Genomic DNA, 24,187 nt, shown 5'->3' on the forward strand with positions numbered 1-24,187 from the left:
AGTGAAGCTGAGCTAGCAGATGCTGGGGTTTTAGTGCATTATAACAGCACGTCAATAGATGTGTATCATGAGTCCTGATATCCACTTTTGCTGTACATCCATGTATCTTAGACTTCTGACAAGTACAGAATGAGGCCATTCCTAGCATATTTGACGTTGACTCCCGAGGGAATAATCCCATTAATCTATTTTCTTTTACTTCCTTGTACTCTGTAACTTATTCTGTCTGACACTATCTTTTGATTTTTTTTCCCCAACTGGCACTAAGGGGTAATTTATAGCCATAGTTGGGGTAGGGAGGAAACCAGAGCACCCTGATGAAACTCATGCAGTCACGGAGAAAGTATTCGTATTGCTTCACTACTGCCTTACCGTGTTGCCCTTTAAATCAAGTTTGCTTACTTATTACAATGAAAGAAGAGTCTAAGCTGGCTCCCAGAAGTGCATTCCCACAAGTTCCAATTTTCCTCATTTCTTTGCCTGAGCATAAATTCACCTTTGATTCTTCTGCCTCCTAACTGCTTAATGAGGTCAGTTAGAATCAGAATCAAGTTTATTATCACTGATATATGTTGTGAAATTCATTGTTATGCAGCACTTGTACATTGCAATATATAGTAAAAACTGTAAATTACAGTAAGAAGTATTAATTTAACTTTAATATATAAGTAGTGTAAAAAGAGAAAAATGTAGTGAGGTAGTATAGAAACATAGAAAATAGGTGCAGGAGTAGGCCCTTCGGCCCTTCGAGCCTGCACTGCCATTCAGTACGATCATGGCTGATCATCCAACTCAGAACCCTGTACCTGCCTTCTCTCCATACCCCCGATCCCTTTAGCCACAAGGGCCTTATCTAACTCCCTCTTAAATATAGCCAGTGAACTGGCCTCAACTGTTTCCTGCGGCAGAGAATTCCACAGATTCACCACTCACTGTGTGAAGAAGTTTTTACTCACCTCGGTCCTAAAAGGCTTCCCATTTATCCTCAAACTGTGACCCCTCGTTCTGGACTTCCCCAACATCGGGAACAATCTTCCTACATCTAGCCTGTCCAATCCCTTTAGAATTTTATACGTTTCAATAAGATCCCCCCTCAATCTTCTAAATTCCAGAGAGTATAAGCCTAGCCGATCCAGTCTTTCATCATATGAAAGTCCTGCCATCCCAGGAATCAATCTGGTGAACCTTCTTTTTACTTCCCTCTATGGCAAGAATGTCTTTCCTCAGATTAGGGGACCAAAACTGCACACAATACTCTAGGTGTGGTCTCACCAAGGCCTTGTACAACTGCAGTAGTACACCCCTGCTCCTGTACTCGAATCCTCTTGCTATGAATGCCATACCATTCGCCTTTTTCACCGCCTGCTGTACCTGCAGGATTCAATGGATATTCATGGATTAAAATATACATGGATTCAATGTCTATTCAGAAAATGGATGGCAGAGGGGAAGAAGCTGTTCCGGAATCTCTGAGTGAGTGCCTTCAGGCTCCTGTACCTCCTCCTTGATGGTGGCAATGAAAAGAGGGCATGTGCTGGGTGATGGGGGTCCTTAATGATCGATGCTGCCTTTTTGAGGTATGGCTCCTTGAAATGTCCTGAATGCTGGAGAGGCTAGCACCCATGATGGAGCAGACTGAGTTTACACAATTTTCTGCAGCGTGTTTTGATCCTGTGCAGTGACCCCTCTCCCATACCAGACAGTGGTGCAGCCAGTTAGAATGCTCTCCATGGTAAAGTGTAGAAATTTGCGAGCATCTTTGGTGACATACCAAATATTCTCAAACTCCTACTGAAATATAGCCGCTGTTGTGTCTTCTTTGTAATTGCATCAATATGTTGGACCCAGGATAGATTCTCAAAGATGTTGACACCCAGGAACTTGAACTTGCTCACCTTTTCCACTACTGTTCTCTTTATGAGGACTGGTGTCGTTCGCTGAATCAAAGGTAGTGATGAATCAGCATATAAGAGGGAGACTGAAAATCTGGCTGAGTGATGCTGTGACAACAACTTCTTACTCAATGTCAGCAAGACCAAGGAGCTGATTGTTGACTTTAGGAGGAGGAAACTGGAGGTCCACTTTACTTCAGTATTCACTACTGAAAAGGATCTTGGCGATTGTAGTGCTGACTTGCAGTGGACTGAAAAGCTTGAGCATGTAGATATTAAGAAAGAGGAGGTGCTGGAGCTTTTGGAAAGCATCAAGTTGGATAAGTCGCCGGGACCGGATGAGATGTACCCCAGGCTACTGTGGGAAGCGAGGGAAGAGATTGCTGAGCCTCTGGCGATGATCTTTGAATCATCACTGGGGACGGGAGAGGTTCCAGAGGATTAGAGGGTTGCGGATGTTGTTCCTTTATTCAAGAAAGGGAGTCGAGGTAGCCCAGGAAATTATAGACCAGTGAGTCTTGCTTCAGTTGTTGGCAAGTTGATGGAGAAGATCCTGAGAGGCAGGATTTATGAACATTTAGAGAGGTATAATATGATTAGGAATAGTCAGCATGGCTTTGTCGAGGGCAGGTCATGCCTTACGAACCTGATTGAATTTTTTGAGGATGTGACTAAACACATTGATGAAGGAAGAGCAGTAGATGAAGTGTATATGGATTTCAGCAAGGCATTTGATAAGGTACCCCATGCAAGGCTCATTGAGAAAGTAAGGAGGCATGGGATCCAAGGGGACCTTGCTTTGTGGATCCAGAACTGACTTGCCCACAGAAGGCAAAGACTGGTTGTAGACAGGTCATATTCTGCATGGAGGTTGGTGACCAGTGGTGTGCCTCAGGGATCTGTTCTGGGACTCCTACTCTTCGTGATTTTTATAAATGACCTGGATGAGGAAGTGGATTGATGGGTTAGTAAGTCTGCTGATGACACAAAGGTTGGAGGTCTTGTGGATAGTGTGGAGGGCTGTCAGAGGTTACAGCAGGACATTGATAGGATGCAAAACTGGGCTGAGAAGTGACAGATGGAGTTCAACCCAACTAAGTATTGTTATGTACCCTGTAACTGGGTTGCCAAACCAGCAGAAATGGAATGCTGGTTGGAGTCTGGGTTACTAGGAACTAATAAAGTTTTATTAAAGAAATCAGTAATACAGTACACTAATTGTAAAGATATAAATGTAACAGGTTAGCAATAATAATACACATATACACAGAACTAGGGTAATAGGAATCAACCAAGCTCTATCGCAGTCTAGGGGTATAACGATCAGTTTTAAGTGAAGCAGAATTCAGTTCAGTTTAGTGCAGTTCGCAGTAATTGCTGTTGTCGTACCATTGGAGGGGGGGAGACAGAGAGAGAGAGAGAGAGAGAGAGAGAGAGAGAGAGATGCAATTTGGTTTCAGGCAGACCTTTTGATGTCTTCTAATCCCGCTGTGGTCACCGACTGTGACCCCTCCGTTCCGGATACGATCGTTCTTCCGCGGTGAACCCGGCACCCAGGCAAGGGCGGACACACACCCCAGGTTCCCACCGATCGTACCTTTACACCCTGTGAGCCTCTGACCAATTCCCGTGAACCGGTCCTCCAAACTCTCACCAACTTGTGGGGGCATACTGCTCTTTCCAGGGTCTCATGGTGTGTCTCATGCCTTAGCAAACCTGCTCCTTTTATCCCCCTGCTGGGGTATCACTTGTCCATCAAACTTCAAACAGTTCAGGTTCAAAGCAACTGGTCTGTCAATATCTGAATTGTGTTTCTTTCCCGTTAATCCCTATCTTCTCTCTTATTAGCATTTTGAATGTTTCTCCATTGTCTTTCTTATCTCTCTCATTAGCATCATCCGTCCGGTACCTCTGCTTGGCGTCACACATGACAGCGTGAAGTGGTTCATTTTGGTAAGTCAAATATGATGGCAGAATATAGTATTAATGGTAAGATTCTTGGCAGTGTGGAGGATCAGAGGGATCTTGGGGTCCGAGTCCATAGGACCCTCAAAGCAGCTGCACACATAAAAATTGCTGGTGAACGCAGCAGGCCAGGCAGCATCTATAGGAAGAGGTACAGTTGACATTTCAGGCCGAGACCCTTCGTCAGGACTAACTGAAAGAAGAGATAGTAAGAGATTTGAAAGTAGCTACGCAGGTTGACCCTGTGGTTAAGAAGGCATACGGTGTATTGGCTGGCATTAATCATGGAATTGAATTTAGGAGCCGAGAGGTAATGTTGCAGCTATATAGGACCCTGGTCAGACCCCACTTGGAGTACTGTGCTCAGTTCTGGTCACCTCACTACAGGAAGGATGTGGAAGTCATAGAAAGGGTGCAGAGGAGATTTATAAGGATGTTGCCTGGATTGGGGAGCATGCATTATGCGAATAGGTTGAGTGAACTTGGCCTTTTCTCCTTGGAGCGACGGAGGATAAGAGGTGACCTGATAGAAGTGTATAAGATGATGAGAGGCAATGATCATGTGGATAGTCAGAGGCTTTTTCCCAGGGCTGAAATGGTTGCCACAAGAGAACACAGGTTTAAGGTGCTGGGGAGTAGGTACAGAGGAGATGTCGGGGTAAGTTTTTTACTCAGAGAGTGGTGAGTGTATGGAATGGGCTGCCGGCAATGGTGGAGGCGGATACAATAGGGTCTTTTAAGAGACTTTTGGATAGGTACATGGAGCTTAGAAAAATAGAGGGCTATGGGGAAGTCTAGTAATTTTTAAGGTAGGGACATGTTCGGCACAACTTTGTGGGCCAAAGGGCCTGTATTGTGCTGTAAGTTTTCTATGTTTCTATGAGCCAGTTTTCACCAGGGGATCAGAGATGGAGAGGGTCAGTAACTTCAAATTCATCAGTATTTTCATTTCAGAGGACCTGCTCTGGCCCCAGCGCATAAGTGCAGTTACAAAGAAAGCATGGCAGCGCCTCTACTTCCTTAAGAGCTTGTCAAGATTCAGCATGATATCTTTAAACTTTGACAAACTTCTGTAGGTATGTAGTGGAGAGTATATCGACTGGTATGGAAACACCAATGCCCTTGAACGGAAAATGCTACAAAAAGTTGTAGATACAGCCCAGTCCATTGTGGGTAAAGCTCTCCCCTCCATTGAGCACAACTACATGGAGTGCTGTTGTAGGGAAGCAGCATCCATCATCAAGGACCCCACCAGGTCATGCTTTCTTCTCACAGCTGCCATCAGGTACAGGAGCCTCAGGACTCACACCATCACTCATACCCCTTAACTATCAAGCTCTTGAACCAGTGGAGATACCTTTATTTAAAAAGGATCTAATGCTTTCGTGGCATGTATGACGAATAAACTCCTCTTGGGCTTCCAGCCGAGTGCAGGTATCGATTATAACCAATGTCTTGATGACAAACTATACAATCTTCTTTGGGGATGATGCCTAGACATGTCTAGTCTGGTGGTATTTATGCCCCTCATCCAATCAGGTTTCCACTCTCCCACCTTGTTTACAATCGAATGCCAGTTCTTGCATTGAGCAAGACCTTTGGTCTTTCTTAAAATTCTTTTCCTCTAATTTTATCTATAAATACCACTGGATTAGACATGCCCAGGCATCATCCCTGAAGAAGATGACAGTTTGTAATTGAAACGCATGCTATAACCTATACCCGTACCAGGCTGGAAACCCAAGAAAAATTTATTCTTCAACTTTATTCAATTCTCCTATCACTGAACTGTTCGCACAGCCTTGTGGACTCAATTGCGTGGACTCTTCATCTCATGTTCTTGATATTTGTTGCTCATTTATTTTTATTATTTTTTCTCTTTTGTATTTGCATAGTTTGTTTTTTTGCACATTGAATTAAATTGACTTTATTGGTTGTTTGTCATCCTATTGGATGTGGTCTTTCATTGATTCTATCATGGTTCTTGGATCTATTGAGTATGCCTACAAGAAAATTAATCTTAGCGTTGTATATGGTAACGTCTATGCACATCGTTAGTAAATTTACTTCAAATTTTGACCATTGAATTGTATTCCCACATGAAATCTGCAAATGTGGAACCCTATGTATTGTGGAGGATTTTTTGGGGAAAATTAACAAATTGTGTACTGAATCCAGTTGTAAAATTGATGCATTATATTAGCTGGGTATATTTATTCACCTTAAGTATATTAACAAAATAAGCCTTGGTTTTCTGAAGGTGCTTTGTGGATAGGACATTAAATTTTTTTCTAAATAGGGGCATGAAGATTTAGTTTTTTCCCATGTGTCCTACGGATATGGCCACATTAACCATGCAGCCTTTTCTGGTGAGATTGTTGAAATGAGATTAGTTTTAATCTGGAATGCTGTTTTCCAGTATCTGTTTTGCAACTGTATATTAGTATTTTACCCAAAGAAGTCAAACATCCTTAACCTTTCACCCTGAGTTAAGTCTAAGAGGTGAAGGGAAAGTTTGTCATGGAGTCACCCAAAAACTTTTGTTGTAGTAAGTTGGTATTTTTTTCAGATTTTCAGTAAGTTGCTTATATAAAACTTGATTGTTCATCCTTTCCTGACTGCATATTGAGTTGTTAGCAATGCTTAACTCAACTGCACTGAATTGTTTCCAGTCTGTGTGGTTTGGATTGAGATTTGTGCTCAGCATCCAGCCTGATGGTAACCCATTGTGAGCAGGGACCACAATTCAAATGAAACATTGAGTTATCTCAAAACCAGTTGCTTCAAATCCCAGAGCAATCTTTTCAAAACTCTAGCTGGTCATCAAATTGTCTTGGCCTGAACAAGGTCAGGCTTATGACACTGGGACCATTTGGCCCATTGTGCCTATGTTGGATTACACGAGGGATATAATTAAGTGCTAGAAAATAAAATTAGGCTGGAGAACTTAATCGATAGCCTTGCATGTCATAGCTTTTCAGATACACATCCCGAGAGATTTTAAATGTCATGATACCTTTTGTCTCACCTAGCTTTTCAGAATCAGGCTTTAATATCACTTGTGTATGTTGTGAAATTTGTGGTTTTGCGCCAGTTGTATATTTTAAGACAAAAAAAACTATAAATTAGAGAAGCAATATATGTATTTAAACTTGTAGTGCAAAAAGAGCAGAAACATAGTGAGGTAGTGTTCATGGGTTGGTTCATTGTCCTTTCAGAAATTTGATGGCAGAGGGGAAGAAGCTGTTCATAAACCGTTGAGTGTGGGCCTTCAGGCAGTGAGTTCCAGTCCCTATCATCCTCTGTATGAAAATATTTTCATGAGAAAATGTTTTTTCTCTTCATTTCTCCATCTACCCATTCTTTTCTTTCCTCCCTGGTCTTTGATTCTTTAGGGAACCAGAGGAAGGGGATAGGCAGATAGAGAGAAGAGAAGGGTTAATTGGGGAGCCAGAATGGGGAATGGAAAAATAGAGAGGGGGAGGGCTGAGAAATTATGAGAAGTTTGAGAAATCTATGTTTATGCCGTCAAGTTGGAGGCAACTGATGGAATAAGAGTTGCTCTTCCAACCAGAAGAATGGTATAGTTTCCATTCATATAAAGAAAGCCTTGGGAGGATTTGCAATAAAAATGTATCAAAGCTACCAAAATTCAAGGAAATTGTGTGGAGCCATAGGGCAGTTGGGTTTAGAGTAGATTGAAATTTTACTAGTTGGAGTGATGCTGAGGTTTTGCTCTCTACGGTAGCAGTTTTAGATTGTCTTTTGCGGTATTTATTTGTTTTTGTAATGTATCACAATTTCTGTCTTGCTCTGTACTGCTGCTCGAAAGTAATGAACATAATGTCAGTGGTTATAATCTGGATTCTGAAATGCTTAAGGCTGAAGCAGAAATTTTTGACAGTAACAGTATTTTAGAAGTTGCTGTTGGTTTGGTTCACATTAGCTGAGAGATGAGGCAGACTTCTGCAAACGTTGCTTTAAGTTGAAGGAGAGTGATCAAGCTACCAAGTTTGTACATTCCCTGGGGGCACAACAGTTGGTGTTTGTTTGATGTGTTTTCACCAGGGTGTAGTAATAATGAAAGAACGTGGTGAGATGTTTTAATTGTACAAATGTGTTGCTTTGTGATGTAATCACTGGATGCTGGGACTTTGAATGGCTGACTGCCTTGGAGTTAATACCACTGTTGTATTGTCAATACAACAGAGGACTGGAGAAATTGCAATCCTGGGACAATAATGACACAATGGAACGAAGAACTGAATGCCTCTAACACAACCTGATTGTATGGAGCTGTGAAAGAAATCCAAGGTACAAATTGATGCAGAGTAGCCTGATAATTAACAGGAGGAGAGGTTGTGAGTGGGAGGACAGCTGCATTGAAGAATTAAGAGAAGTCCGACTGAAAGTGTTCCTGTTAATGGCTTTGAGATGTTGAAGTCTAATGACAGCAACTTCATCAGTATCACATGCTGTTATTCAATTTCTCATTACAGAGCTGAGGGCAGTAAGCCATCGCTATTGTGCCAGATTTCACAGCAGCTTAAAAAAGTTAACATATTATTTGAACATAAATCAAAAGCTTTACTTATCTGATGAAATAAGTGACTATTATTTCTCAGCTTCTCCACCCTCTGGATATTTCCCATTGTCGAGTTTAGTTTGTGAGCTGCTGGGCAGAGTGTAGCTGCGTCCTTGTGGTTTGGGAGAGAGAGGGCGGGAGGGGTCGAAAGAGAGAATGACTGATGCCGGTTTGCATCCGAAGATTCCTGGCATCTTCCGAGAAGTGGAGCCTTAAAAGGGATCCAGCTGCGTGCCATTTCGAAGAGAACGCAGAGTACTTGAGAAGTGTCGACAGGAAGGGAAAAGAAAAATAAATCCAACTCACCAGAGCAGGCTGTGTTAAACAGGAACTGCAGCTGGAGGTGTGCAGGTGCTTTTGTGATCAGCCTGGCTGCAATGAACAACGTGCATGTGTGTATGATTGCTGATGGAACAGACTGGACCGGGCACTGTTGTCAAATGGGTGTTTGAAGGCTAATGAGAGACTTTAGAAGAATTGTTTTGTGACTTTTTCAGGACATCTGCCTTGGAATGTGTTCTTGTTCACGATGATGCAGAATTTATTTTCCCTTCCTCTGTGGATGTGATGCTGTCATTTTTTTAAATGGCCATATGTGATTGTAGATGGGTGATGGGAGAATCAGACTGGAATTCTTGAGCTTGTAAAAGATGCGATCAGGGGAAGTCGGGGAAATGGGATGGATAGGGTTGGTCTGGGATCTGGCATAGACTTGATGGGGCAATAGCCGTCAATGTTGCATGTGAGTATTGGATAATATCACTGTGCTTTTCAGTAACAAAGGGAAATAGAGCTGAGACTAATCATAAACACAAGAGATTCTGCAGATGCTGGAAATCCAGGGTAACATACACAAAATGTTGGTGGATCTCTGTAGATCAGGCAGCATCTGTGAAAAGGAATAAAGAGTTGACGTTTCATTTTGAGAGCTGATGGAGGGAAATGTTGACCCCCTTATTCCTTTGTGTAGATGCTGCCTGACCTGCTGAGTTCCTCCAGCATTTTGTGTGTGCTATTCCTGGTCAGTCTCCAGATGCACTTTATTTTAGAAATGATCAGAGGTCAGCAGTTACGAGTAAATAGCCTCACTTTTTGTAGTACTGAATTGTCAGTTGGGTTTAATATCACCGGCATATGTTGTGAAATTTGTTAACTTTGCAGCAGCAGTACAATGAAATACATGATAAATATAGAAAAGCTGTATTACATTAAGTACATGGATGTCTATTAAATAGTTAAGGTAAAATAAATAGTGCAAAAAAAACAGAAATAAAAAAAAGTAGTGAGGTGGTGTTCATGGGTTCAATGTCCATTTAGAAATTGGATGGCAGAGGGGAAGAAGCTGTTCCTGAATCACTGAGTGTGGTGCCTTCAAGCTTCTGTACCTCCTTCCCAGTGATAACAATGAGAAGAGAGCATGTCCTGGGGGGTGGGGTGGGTGGGGGTATCGTTATTGATGGATACCGTAATCCTAAAGCACTGCTTCATGAAGATGACTTGGATACTACAGAGGTTAGTACCCATGGTGGAGCTGACCAGGTTTACAAGTTTCTGGAGCTTACTTCGATTTTGTGCACCAGACGATGATGCAGCCAGTCAGAATACTCTCTACATTACATTTGCAGAAGTCTTCGAGTGTTTTGAGTTGACAAACCAAATCTCCTCAAACTCCAAACTTCCTTACAGCTGCGTCAATATGTTACGTCCAGGTTAGGTCCTCAGAGATATTGACACCCAGGAACTTGAAATTGCTCACTCCCTCCCCTTCTAATCGCTCTATGAGGATCGGTTTGTGTTTACTCGTCTTACCCTTTCTGAAGTCCTCAATTAGCTCCTTGGTCTTGCTGACACTGAGTGCTAGGTGTTGCTGCGATACCACTCAACTAACTGTTATCTCTCACTCCTGTATGCCCTTTCGTCACCATCTGAAATTCTGCCAACAATGGTTGTATCATCAGGAAATTACAGGTGGCATTTGAGCTTTGCTTTTGCATGCAGTCATGGGTATAGAGAGAGTAGAGCATTTGACTAAGCACACACCCCTGAGGTGCACCAGTGTTGATTATCAACAAGGTGGAGATATTATTTCTAATCCGCACAGTTTGTGGTCTTCCAGTTAGGAAGTCAAGGAGTCAAGGATCCAGTTTTAGAGGGCGGTACAGAGGCCAAGGTTCTGTTGCTTTTCAATCAGGATTGTAGGGATGATGGTGTTAACCTCTGAGCTATAGTCAATAAACAGCATCCTGACATAGGTATTTGCATTGTCCAGGTGATCCAAGACTGCGTGGAGAGCCATTGAGATCGCATCTGCATCTGCTGTAGACCTATCGGTTTGCAGATAGGCAAACCGCAGTGGGTCCAGTTCCTTCCTGAGACAGGAGTTGATTCTAACCACGATCGACCTCTCAAAGCATTTCATCACCATAGATGTGATGACTGCTGTTAAGGCAGCTCACGCTGCTCTTCCTGGGCACTGGTATAATTGTTGCCCTTTTCAAGCAGGTGGGAGTGCATGGATTGACTGAGGTTATTCATCATGGCATACAGATGGTTGAATGGGAATTTGCACACTTTATCGGTCTCAGTGCAGTTTTCTAACTATCAGTCTTGGCTTGGGTTATATTTTTGCTGCTTTGTTAGGATGCAGAGTCGTTAACCTGCTTTGTTAGGATGCAGAGTCGTTAACCTGCACTGTACCAAAGTCTGTTTGGTACAGAGGGAGTGGAGCCTTTCAGAAGTGCTGTCTTAGGGGAGGCATTTAACTGAGATCCATCAACTCAGAGAAAAATTAGATTAGATTAGGTTCAACTTTATTGTCATTGTGCTGAGTACAGATACAAAGCCAATGAAATGCATTTAGCATCTGACCAGAAATGCAAAGAAAAGTGTTATTTACAAAATAACTGCGAATAAAAGAAATGCTACAGCACACAAATATGAAAGTACTGAGACAGTACAATACGGATGCAATACTGCTTAGTGCTGTGAAGAGAGGTTCAGCAGTGTCACAGCCTCAGGGAAGAAGCTCTTCCTGTGCCTGCTGGTGCGGGAGCGGAGGCTCCTGTAGCGCCTACCGGATGGGAGGAGAGTAAAGGTCCATGGTTAGGGTGAGATGCATCCTTGATAATGCTTTTCGCCCTGCCCAGGCAGCGTTTATGGTAGATGTTCTCAATGGTGGGCAATTGGGTGCCGGTAATCCGCTTGACAGTTTTCACCACACGCTGGAGTGCTTTGCAGTCTGATACGGGGCAATTGCCGTACCACACTGAGATGCAGTTGGTGAGTATGCTCTCAATGGTACAGCGGTAAAAGTCCGTCAGTATCCTGGGGCAGAGGTGAGCTTTCTTGATGCTCCGCAGGAAATAAAGGCGCTATTGCGCCTTTTTGATCAGGATGGAGGAGTTCAGGGACCAGGTGAGATCCTCGGAAATGTGGACACCAAGGAACTTGAAGCTTGATACACGCTCCACTACAGCTCCGTTGATGTAGATGGGTATGTGAGTGTGACTCCTGGCATGCCTGAAGTCCACAATGATCTCCTTGGTCTTCTAGGTGTTAAGGGCCAGATTGTTGTCGGCACACCACGCTGTCAGGTGCTGAACCTCGTCCCTGTAGGCCGTCTCGTCATCCCCTCTGATCAGACCAACCACCATAGTGTCGTCTGCGAACTTGATTATGGAGTTAGAACCATGTACAGGAATGCAGTAATAGGTGAAAAGGGAGTACAGTACAGAAAAATGTCACTCCTTGAAGAGCAGGAGAGATCTCCTCATTGTCCAGGGTGCTATTTGTTTCCTGGTTAGTATATTCAGAAACTTGGGTCATCCAATCATAGTCACATTTCTATTGATAAGACCTGGGTCTGCAACAGTGTTGATGTTTCTGGCCTTGCTGTGGTGACTACAGTTCCAGAATAGTTTAAAGTGGATTGAAAGTCCTGAGGTCAACAAAGATGCTGTATTAACACATTTTTTGGCTCAGAGTCAGAAAGGTCATGAATTCAGTGACCTGAGCGTGCAGTCCTCTTTGACATGGCACTCCAGTACTGTGGCAGTAATGCATCATGGGAAGTGCTTCTTTCAACGTACTCCCTAGGGTGGGTGTGAATGTCTCCACCGTGGCCATTTCAAAGCAAGCAACAGAGATATGATCAATATTTATTTCTCAACCAACACTGTCCCATAAGTGATTAACCAGTCATTACTGCTTCTGAGATTTTGCTGTGTGCAAGCTATTCACCGTACACCAGTGACAACTGTAAAGTGTGCATACTGTGACAAAGGGAAGTCAGAAAGGAATACCTTAGAAATCTAAAGTAAGCTCTTGATGGGTAAAACTAAAAATGTTTAGATGGGTCATGCTAGAAAGGGAGAATTTATGTTATTTTTTGCTTGAGGCTTCAAAATGAGCATTGAAGTGTACTGGCGGCTTCGAGACTTAATGGGTGGGAGGTGCCGAACTTCACAGATTTTAACAAACAGCAATGAATTGTCAGTTTACAGCAGGTCATGCTGCTCTCATGTAATGAAAACATTCTTCTTTTGACCTTGTTTCTGGCTGGTTGCCCATGTTATACCCCCTCCAAAAGCATGAGATCACTTGAGCTCTGTGAATCTTAATTAGAACCAAATCCCTTTGCCTTTCACTCACTAGATCTGTCTTGGCTATTGATAAGGTAATGGCTTAATTTAAAAAATACTTCATCCGTGTTTGCAAATCCTTCTGTGGCCTTGCCCTTGTAATCACCTCTAGCTGTCAATCATTTCAATAGTCTTTGACCACTGTTGGTTGTCCACCAGTAGCCACTGGCTCTTTGGTTGCCAAGGTTCTGAACTCTGAAATTTTCTCCATTAATTTATTGTTAATCTTGTCATCTGTTTCAAGATGGCGTCAGTAAACATTGCGACCAATGGCGACATCCTGCTTGCCAGTTCATGAAGCTACTTCTTTTGCTGCTTTCAAATCTGATGCTACTACGAAGCTGCGTGCGATTGGAACCTGTGATTTACGAATAGGTTTGGAGTAGAGTGTGTGGCCTGGAAGAATGGTAGCCTGGAGACTTGGCTCAAGCCCACGATCGATTCTGTTGCTTCTCTTCAATTGAGGCATCGAGGGCGTGAGCTCGTGGTTGACTCCATTGCTTCTCTTCGATTGAAGCATCGAGCAAGGTTGAATTTGACAAAGATAAGTGTGGAGGAAGGGCAGGTGTTTGGTGCCGTGTGCTTGCATTTGACTAGTCGTCTTCTCCCGTTCTTTAACTGCTGTTGAAGGAAAGTGCGGGAGTTTTGGGATCTATGTTACCAGGTTTGATCAGCGAGGCTGTGGATTTGTTTTGGGGGACTTTGAGATTCAAGTTGCATGCGTTTCTGGATTCTGGTTGATCCTTTTTTTTTGCTGTTTTTGAGCAGTTTGAGCAGGTGATCAATGTGGACTGGGGCACTTTGGTGAAGAATACCCCTGCAGCTGGGCTAGTAGCATGGCGCGGTGCTGAACTGATCTAAAATGACTACCTCTGGTTTGATGTTCTATGTGTTGTTGGCTCACTTTTTGCCATTTACACAATTTTTGTTTTGCGTGTTGGATGTTTGAATTTTTTTTGAATGGGTTCCATGCTGTTTCTTTGTTTTGTGGCTGCCTGCAGGAGGACAAATCTCAGAGTAGTCTTCTGTATATATACTTTACTTTAAATCTGTATTTTACCATTTTCCTTCCTCAAGATGTTCCTTGTAACTTTAAACTTATGACACATTTTGGTTATTGACTTTAATATCTTTCTAATATGTTCAGGTGTCAAACCATCTGTGAAGCGTTGGAGGTGTGTTGCCATCCAAAAAGAGCAATGGAAATACTTGCTATTGTTCTGAAGGATTTTAACTTTTGCATATTTTGTTTGGGTTTGAGAGGATGTTGCTTACTAAACTATCACAGCTGCTTGGTATTAAGTTGTGATGGTCTATGTTTGTATTAATTTTATATTAAAAATAAGAATTTCTACAAGCTGAACGTAGGAATCCAGGAGATAAATTTTAAAAAAAGCTTCAATGGTAGTACTCTGAGGATTACTACTAGTGCCAAGTGTTAATCAGAGTAGAAATAACAGGCTAAGTTGATGAGTATGTGGCTGGAGGACTGGTGTAAGGTGAAGGGATTCCAATCTCTGTGACATTGGAATGGGCTCTGAGGAAGGTGGGACCAGTTCAGATTGGATGAGCTACATCTAGGCATGACCAGGATTGATATCCTGGGTGAGGATTTGCCAGTTCTGTTGGGAAGGTTTTAAACTAAATTGGCATGGAATTGGGAAACTATACTCAGTGGCTACCGTATTAGGTACACCTTATTTATGCACGTATCTACTCAGCCAATCATGTGGCAGCAACTTAATGCATAAAAGCTTGCAGACATGGTCAAGAAGTTCACTCGTTCAGACCATACATCAGAATGAGGAAGAAATGTGCTCCAAGTGACTTTGTCCATGTTATGATTATTGGTGCCAGACGGGGTGGTTTGAGTTTCCCAGAATCTGCTGATCTCCTGGGATTTTCACGTATAACGGTCTTTAGAGTTTGCGGAGAATTCCACAAAAATCCAAAAAACATCCGGTGAGTGGCAGTTTTGTGGATGAAAATGCCTCGTTAATGAGAGAGGTCAGAGGAGAATGGCCAGACTGGCTCAAGCTTATAGGAAGGTGACAGAAACTCAAATAACCACATGTTACAACAGTGGTGTGTAGAAGAGTACCTCTGAATGCACAACATGTCAAACCTTGAAGTGGATGGGCTACAGAAGCAGAAGACCATGAACACACATTGTGGCCACTTTATTAGGTACTGGAGGTGTTTGAATAGTGACCATAACATTATAAGGTTTAGACTGGTAATAGAAAAGGACAAGGAACAATCCAAAACAAAAGTAATTAACAGGAGGAAGGACAATTTCAGTGGACTGAGGTGGGTCTGGTCCGGGTATCTGGAAACAGAAGTTGACGGGGAAAATTGTAGTATAATGTTGGGCTTTCTTTGGGTGAAGGAAGCTCCCTCAATAACAAAAGCAGCTACAGAGGAAGATGAAGTGAGAAAGAAAAGGCTGCCTAGGACGTGCGTGATTTCTGAATACCAATAAGAACCAGACTGATTACTAAAGAATCAGAGGGCAATGAAAACTCACACCAAGGAGGCTAAGAGAGAAGGTCAGAAAAGATTAAATAACTGGAAAGTCGTAAGTTCCTATGAGCATATATATAGTACTATGTGGTGGAGTGGGTCCTTTTGAGAACCAAATTGGGAGCTTAACCGTGGATGCTGAGGAAGCTGTTAAGGAATAAAATGAGTGCTTTGTATCTATTTTCACCAGGGAAGATGGTGTTTCCAAACTGATGGGGAAGAAGGAGATAGTAGCAGCATAGTATATGTTCAATATGGTCGCATGGAGGTATAAGAAAATTGACTGCATTGAATTTTTTCCTCCTTTATTTCCCTCAGAGTTATAGGATGCAACCCATCTGGTCCTGGTGATTTAACTCAGCGGTCCCCAACCACCGGGCCGCGGACCGGTAAAGGGCCGCAAAGCATGTGCTACCGGGCTGTGAGGAAACAATATGAGTCAGCTGCACCTTTCCTCATTCCCTGTCACGCACTGTTGAACTTGAACATAGGGTTGCCAACTGTCCCGTATGTGCCGGGACATCCCATATATTGGGCTAAATTGGTTTGTCCCATACGGGACTGCCCCTGTCCTATATTTCCCCCGCTAAGGTAGAGCGTTCCTATGAAACCTTTCGTGCCGAAATAGTGTGAAGCGAAGAAGCAATTACCATTAATTTATATGGGAAAAATTTTTGAGTGTTCCCAGACCCAAAAAATAACCCTAACAAATCATACCATAAAACCGCAAATAGGTAACACTAACATATAGTAAAAGCGGGAATGATATGATAAGTACACAGCCTACATAAAGTAGAAATAATGTATGTACAGTATAGTCGGAAAGATGAAGGCAAAACCGATTTGTGGGGAAAAAGATCGTCACGTACGCGCATGCGCACACAGGTGCCCGCGCAAGTCTGCATGGTCTTGGTAGTCTTTCCTGGGGTAAAGTGTCCCAGGATTTGACTGCTACTTTTGTCCCTTATTTGGGAGTGAGAAAGTTGGCAACCCTAACTGTAAAAGACATGTTGAGGTGAGTTTAATCCTACTTGAACACCACCCCTCCCCCCCCACCGGACGGCTGGTCCGCAAGAATATTGTCAATATTAAACCGGTCTGCGGTGCAAAGAAGTTTGGGAACCCCTGATTTAACTAGTTTAAAGTGCACTTATTATTAAAGTATGTATTAATTATACAACCCTTGTGTATAAGTTATATATGCTTAGATAATAAATGTACTTTGACTCTGAACTAGTTAAGTCACCAAACCAGATGGGATGCATACTATAATTTTGAGGGAATTAGAGGAGAAAATCATGGGGACAGTGGCTAAAATTTTATGGGGTTGGAAAGTGATGAACATTGCACCCAAGTTTGAAAAGAAACTCATGAACTACTGGCTAGCTAGTTTAACCACAGTGGTGAGAAGACTTTACAAAGCATTAATTCAGGACCGGGGGAAAATGGGTTGATGAAGGCAAGAGAGAGTGGACCTTTTGGGGCAAATTGCACATATCAAAAATTTAAAAAAACTGCAGGTGTTTGAGGTCTGAAATAAAAACAGAAAATTCTGGAACCGCTTGTGTACTGTCATGGATGGGGAGCTAGTTGCCAAACAAGAAACAGAAAGTTGGAATTCATGCACCCTATTGAGAGTGGTAGGCAGTGACTTGGACCCCAGTGATTCACAATCTATTGTTAATGATTGAGAAGAGGGAATTAAATATATATTCCCCCCCTCCAAACTGGGTGGAATTGTGAGCTCTGAGGAGGATGCTGAGGGACTCCAGAGTAATCCGGAGAAACGGAGTGAGTGAACAAATGTATGGTAAATGCAGTACAATGCAAGCACATTCAGTTATCCACTGATGGCAAAAGCAGAAAACCAGATTATTACCTAAATAGCAAGAGATTAGGAAAAGTAGAGATGTGGTGAAACCTGGTGTGCTAATGCACCAATGAATGACTGCAGTCAGTGAAGACGGCAAATGTGAAGTTGCACTTAACTGTCAGGGAATTCGAGTAAGCAGGAGAGACTTCTTCCTGTCATTATATGGGCCCTTGATAACGCCATACCTTGTCAATTGCATGCAGTTTTAGTTGTCTTTATCTATGGATAGAGTGTAGTAGAATTTCACCAGGTTGATTCCTGAGATAGCAGAATGGGAGAGTAAAGTGAGTTTAGGACAGTTTGGCTTTTTCGCCAGAGTTTAGATAGGATCCTTATTGAACGTTATAAAATCCTGTTGGGACTGGACAAACTAGATGTGGTAGAGATATTCCTTACAGTCCAGAACCAGGTGCCAAAGCCAAAGAATACAATGTACCCAATATAGGACAGGTGATGAGGGTGGTGGTGGAGGAGAATTCATTTCACCTAAGGAGTCTGTGGAATTCTCTAACATAGAAGTGAGGACAAATCATTAAAGACTTTAGAGTGTGTAGAAACGAGCAAAGATATCAAGGGATCTGGGCAGATGTTGGGAATGGGAAATTGTGGTCACGTGTGTATGGTGGAGTCTGCTTGAAGGAGTGAATAGCTCATTCCTGCTCCTGCTTTCGATGTTTCCATACTTCTGTTTTTGTTCTGTGTAACTTGGTGTGGGAGAAGCCCCAGTTAGAGGTCTATCTCTCCGATTATGATCCAACAACATTTTTGTTTGGGGTTTAATATTTGATATGGTCCGAGTGCATTCTGTGAAGTGCATTGCGTCATTTTGCTATATTAGGATAGAGAATAATCAGTGACCCTCTCCTCATTCAAAGGTCATCGAGGCTAATTGGGCTAAAGGACTGTGGTTGATAACCAGTGAAGGTAGAATTGATGGCTCTTACCACTCCAGCGGGGAAAAGCATTTGTTTTTATACAGAGGTTTTCATGACCTTCTAAGCAATTTACAAACCAATTACACTTGAACAAAGTATTTAATTATCTGTAATGTAAAAAAATGCTCTATGTGGATTGTTGAGGCTCCATGTGAAGGAAGCTGTGAAAGTCCTTTTATTCTCTGGTTTAAGAATGGTCACCTGTTTGAAATTTATTTGCCATTATTGCTGCCTTGTCTCTTTGTATTGTGTACAGTATGATATGTAATCCTGACTCTAGTGACTTGGGCCATTGGTTTCTTCATTGAAGTGGCAATTTCTGTGTTTAAGCAGTCATTTCATTTTTATGGCCAAGTAACTGAGTTGCGTATGCTGTAAAATCTGTAATGGCAATCAAGTATGTATTTCACACTTAGCCGTGTTACTGAATAATGCTTAATGTATATAGTTTCAAAGGCTTTACTGTTTTAGTTATACTTCAGAACGCTGTAGTTCGGGTTTTCTAATTTTAGGTCAGCTGGACTGTATTGAAGTAACACCGTTGGAAGTGGATGCTGAGATATATCCAGGGTTGTGCTAGGGCACGTCACCAGTGATGTAGCCTGGGGTTATAGGGTGCTTCGGGTTTTTCAAGTTCAGATACTGTCGCCCAGGCGACCCTGTCAGGATTGATCAGGCACAGGCTTGTGTCCCAGCAGCACTGCTCCACGTGTCACACCTGTTGATCCATAGCCACCTGGAGGCCTGTTCAGCAGCCTCTGTGATGGTCTTGATGGCTCTTTTCTTTGCATAAAGCCAAGGAGCAAGTAGGTTCTACAGAGTGAGCAGCTGGCAGAACCTCTACACCCAACTTCAATGGTCTCACGTCATGCTCTCCACTCCTATCACTGGCACTGCTTTACCATAATTTCAACTTGAACTGAATAGCAAAGAAAAATTGCAAATGCTGGAAAATTGAAATAATGGGGAATGCTGGAAATACTCAACTAGTTAGGGCACCATTGGAGAAGGAAATGGTGATTTCCACTGTTTCTCGCTACCCAGATGTTTGTGACCTGCTGAGTATTCGTGGCTTTTTTTTCAATATTAACTTGGGATGCATGAAAGCTGGTATGGATTGATTTAAATCCTATAATGAGGTTCAACTGAAATTGCTTTGAGTGGGACTGTATTGGCATTATATCTGTTACAAAGGAGGCAAGCCAACTGGATTGTGCTCACAAGTGCAGAGCTCTGGGAAGTCTGCTTCTTTAACTTTACACTTAACAATAGGAAGGGACTTCTGTCACCAACTTCTAAGTTTCTTCTGCAAATTATTCTTGAGAAAGGGAGTTACCCATTTCCAGAATTCGGTATGCTGTGCACTTCAAGGTCACTGCTATTATCTATTAAATAAAACATCTGTAGTCATGTAGCTCTCTATGGGCTATGTCTGTACTTCAGTAAAGACCCCACCCACCCCAGACACTCCCTCTTCTCCCCTCTCCCTTTGGGCAGAAGGTACAAAAGCCTGAAAGCATGTAACAGCTTCTGTTATCTTAGTTCTGAATGAACCTCTTGTACGATAAGATAGACTCTTAGCCTCACAACTTAACTTGTGATTTAGCACTTTAATGTGTACTGCATTTTTTGGTAGCTTTTACACTGTTATCTTTACTCTTTTACCTTATTCTAGCTCGATGCACTGTGTAATGATTTGATCTGTGTGAACAGTGTATAATACAGGCTTTTCACTGTATCTTGGTACGTGTGACAGTAATAAACCAATACAATAAAGCAATTTCAGTTTGATAGTAATTTGCTGCGTTTAGAAGCCGAACATCAGCTAATGTCATTAGCTCTATTCTCTCTCTCTCAGTGTAGCTTGGCTTGTGGTAGCTGGTCAGAAGGAGTTGGCCTGTTTTGTTGGAGGATAGAGGGGTGATTAGTTGTTGCTGTTATTGAACTTTTTGGATCAGGCTTTTGATCACCAGTCCTCGTATCTCTTTGTTTAGCTTGTTCGTGTATTTTGCCTCCTAGCGTCTTGGTGAAATGCCATGTTACTTTAAGGATGCTACTCAGGTGTCAGGTGTTGCTGATTTGGTGCAGCAAGTAGCTGTATGGTTGCTTTTTTGGACGACGGGTGTGCATTTTGACAAGGGGTAGTGAATACTTGGGAGTGGGCACTGAAATTGTCAGCAAGTGAAAACTAAGGTGTGTAGGAATGTCTTCTTGCAAGTGTGGTAAATGTCTGGAATCACAGAGGATTATAGAATCTAGGTCATCAGTATTTAAAGAAGAGAAAGACAAGTGTTTGACTGATTGGGGAATTGAGGGCAATGGGGAACTGGCAGAGAAGTGGATTCGGGCCTGAGGCGGATCAGCCATGTTCATGGTGAATGGTGGGGCTAGCTGGCCCATTTCTGCTCCTATTTTCTTGTTTTCATGTGAACATCACGTTTGTTTTTTTTTCTGAGGGAGAGGATAATAAATGTCGCAACTGTAGATGATTGTGCATTTACCTTGATGAGATTACGCAGCGAATTCCTGACTCGGAGGTCTCATTCTAAATGACCGTTATTATTTTTGGCTTGGTGTAATTTGAGTGGAGACTTGGTAATTGCTTATTGTTATCACAAGAACCAAGGTGCAATGGAAAGTTTTGTTTTGAATTTTCTCCAGACAGATCATTCTGAATGTAAATGCATTGACGTAGTACCAAGGAAAACAATGTCAGAATGGAAAATATAGCGTTACATTTACAGAGAAAGTACAGTGCAGATAGCCAGCTAAGGTGCTAGGGGCATGATGAGGCCCAAGCTTTGCACCAGTGTGTACGTTGTTGGTCAGGGCCATTTGATGACAATCTTGATGACATTTCCCCCATCAGGCTGTTGAAATATATCAGGCTTTAACTGCTTTGGTTGGAATTGTCCTGTACTTTTTTTTTTGAAGAGGATATACCTGGGTAGTATTCCACATCACCGGTTAGATTCAATTTTGTAGCTGAACTGGAATAGCTGACTAGAATTGTCTGCATTTCAAGGGTTGTATTAATCAACCTTCCTTGCAATTTGCATTCCCTGTTTGCTATCAGGTAGAGTAAATCAAATTGGCGAGTTCTGCGCTGGAGGATAATTCAACAAAGGCAATCTTGGAGGAGGCCTGTTCATAATTGGTGAATTTGAACTTGTGGCTGTGGAACATTTCTGCAAATCTCTGAGAAAACTTGTGCAGTAGTCCAACTGGAATGAAACTGTGCCTGATACCTGCAGAGGAAAAAAAGAATTTAATTTCTCAATTGAAATTTGCCCAGCCTGTAAACTCCTTAGAGTTTATGTGCTGTGGACAGATGGAGTGAATTGAATCTGCTGATTTTGCCGACTCCTTATTCCTGCAGTGTACTGTTTTGTCACATTGGACAGTGTTCAGTGCAAACTGTAGATTAGTTTTTCAGAATGCTTAGCGCTCCTGCCTGTTTCCAGTGTGAATTAGCGAGCTCATGCAGAGAGCTCTTCTGTAGAACACGCCTGAGTTATCCCTGATCACAGGCAGTGATAGTTACAGTTGCTGTCTCTCACATTTAACTCGGTCATTTCAGAACTCTTCACGCTGAGGTGACTTCTTTCAAGGCTATACCCTACCACCTCTCCCGAATACCTATCCAAATTATAAACAATGAACTTAAAGTATTTGTTTCTACATGAAAAGATAATGAGAGACCAAACACTTCTAAATTCACTGCACCTTTTGGCTCACCCATTTTCCTGATGGTCCGTTCTTAAGTGAGTTTAACCTCGAGGTCAGACACGAGCTGCTCGAACTGCTGTCTGTAACCCAATATGTTACTTAGCAGTGATGTGAATGAGAGTGGTAACTGTTACCCAAGGTACTGCGTGATTACTGGGTGCTCTGGTGTCCTTTTAATAGTACTAATGAGCTCAGCCAGTATAGTAAAGCTCTGGCAGTCCTACATAAATGCGACTTGCTCATTAGTTTGGAGTGTGAGCTGGGGGTTTGGGATCTGAGGGGGGTGAGCCTCAATGGTCGGGTGTCTGGAATGTAGCCGGGTTTGGGGTCTGTACTCTGGGGAAGGTGTTCTTGGGGGCGAATTGACTCCCAAAGGGGAAGGAACGAACCACTTCAGTGTTTAGTGTGGATCAGGTGAATATGGGCTGCACAGTAGCACAATCGCTTTACAGGCCAGCGATCACTGAAGAGGGTTCAGTTCCTGCCGTCTGTCTGTCAGGAATTTTTTCCGTACTCCCTGTGACCACATGGATTTCCTCCCACGTTCCAGAGATGTGCAGTTATGGTTAGTGAGTTGTGGGCATGCTATGTTGGTGCTGGAAGCATGGCGACATTTGTGGGCTGCCCCCAGCTGATCCTCACTGATTTGATTTGACACAGATGATGCACTTCACTGCATGTTTCGATGTACATGTGACAGATAAAGTTAATCTGAATCTCCGATCTGACGTCATAAAGGGAACGAGAGAAGTGTTTTTCATTTTTGAGCAACTTAATCCTTTTGCTTCATGTTGAAAGAGAGGCTGGACTGAGAAGTAGAGAGTTAACAGAGGCAGATGGCTGTGGAGAAAAGTTACGGGTTATTGTTGCTTTCTTGGGTCTGAGTGGTTTTGTTAAAAAAAAATTACAGTCCTGACCTACAGAATTTGTTGAGGCACTGGCTTTACTGAGGCAGAGGCATTCGTAGTTGAGGTGAGTGAGCGCTTCAGCTGTGGTGAAAAGATAAACAGTTGTGTGTTTTGAAAGTGCGATTCAGGGAGTTTTATGCTTGATGGGCAGAGAAGGAAACGCGTCAGAGGAATTGGGGGATGGGGAATACAAGGACATCACTTTAATGGTTGTTCTGAAGAGAATGGACATTCTGATGGGAATTTCTGCTCACATTAAAGTGGGACAGAAAGGAAATCTGTTGTGTTTGGGTGTTGGGGGAAGGATTCAGGGGTGGAGAAATTGACATGCACATGGAGGTGCTGCTGGAACTCAGATGGCCAACCAGCACCACTGGATGGTTTGATCGAGACCCTACATCTGGACACAATCGATTCTGCAGATGCTGGAATTCCAGAGTAACACACACACACAATGCTGGAGGAACTCAGCACATCAAGCAGCACCTATATATAGGAATAAACAGTCAACTTTTTAGGTCAAAGCCCTTCATCAGGACTGGAAAGGAAGGGAGAAGAAGCCAAAATAAGAAGGTGGGGGAGGAGATGGAGTACAAGCTAAAGGGTGATGTGTGGGAAGGGTTTTACTCTAGGGTGATATGGACAAGGGGTGGGAAGGGAAGGAAATTAGCTGGATTGGCTGACAGAAGAGGATGACCCATAGGGGTTTTAAGAAACAAAAGAACTGTGTCTCTGACCACTGCCAATATCTGTATATGAATTGACACTGGAAATTTGAGCCAGAGTATAAGGTTCCCACACTGTCCCCAATCCCAAGGGCCTAGACTAAGAAGAGTAAACAATGAATAGAGAGGAGATGATTTGAAAGAGTTCAATGTTAAAACATGGCCTGTTGTGGGATGAAGCTAAATTGTTGAAAAGGTGGTGTCAGCCTTGGATCACTGAAGAGAAGGCCCGGAAAGTGAGTGAGACCATAGCTCTTTGAAGGGTTGAGTATCAGCGGAAGAACTGTCAGGGTTCATCCAGTGCAAAGTAAGGGACCTGAGGGGATGTTCAGCATGAATCAGCAATGCATTGCTAATATTTTGTTTAAATATCAAAGGGTTTGTTCTTGAATTTTTTGGTTAAGGTAATAAT

At 42.6% G+C, this 24,187-nt stretch overlaps 1 protein-coding gene across 12 annotated transcripts in view; it reads left to right on the forward strand.

The window, feature by feature from the left end:
• The window catches only part of LOC140196661 (ETS-related transcription factor Elf-2-like), a 160,693-nt gene that overhangs the window by 43,137 nt on the left and 93,369 nt on the right, over positions 1 to 24,187 (forward strand). For 3 of the 12 annotated variants that reach the window (XM_072256225.1, XM_072256226.1, XM_072256235.1), the window contains exon 2: positions 3,785 to 3,845. The exons of the other annotated variants lie outside the window; for them this stretch is intronic. The gene's annotated coding sequence lies outside the window, so the exon portion shown is untranslated. The remainder of the gene's footprint in view (positions 1 to 3,784; positions 3,846 to 24,187) is intronic. 12 annotated transcript variants of the gene reach the window in all.

This window comes from Mobula birostris, chromosome 4 (assembly GCF_030028105.1).
Source record: "Mobula birostris isolate sMobBir1 chromosome 4, sMobBir1.hap1, whole genome shotgun sequence".
Classification (NCBI taxonomy): Eukaryota; Metazoa; Chordata; class Chondrichthyes; order Myliobatiformes; family Myliobatidae; genus Mobula; species Mobula birostris.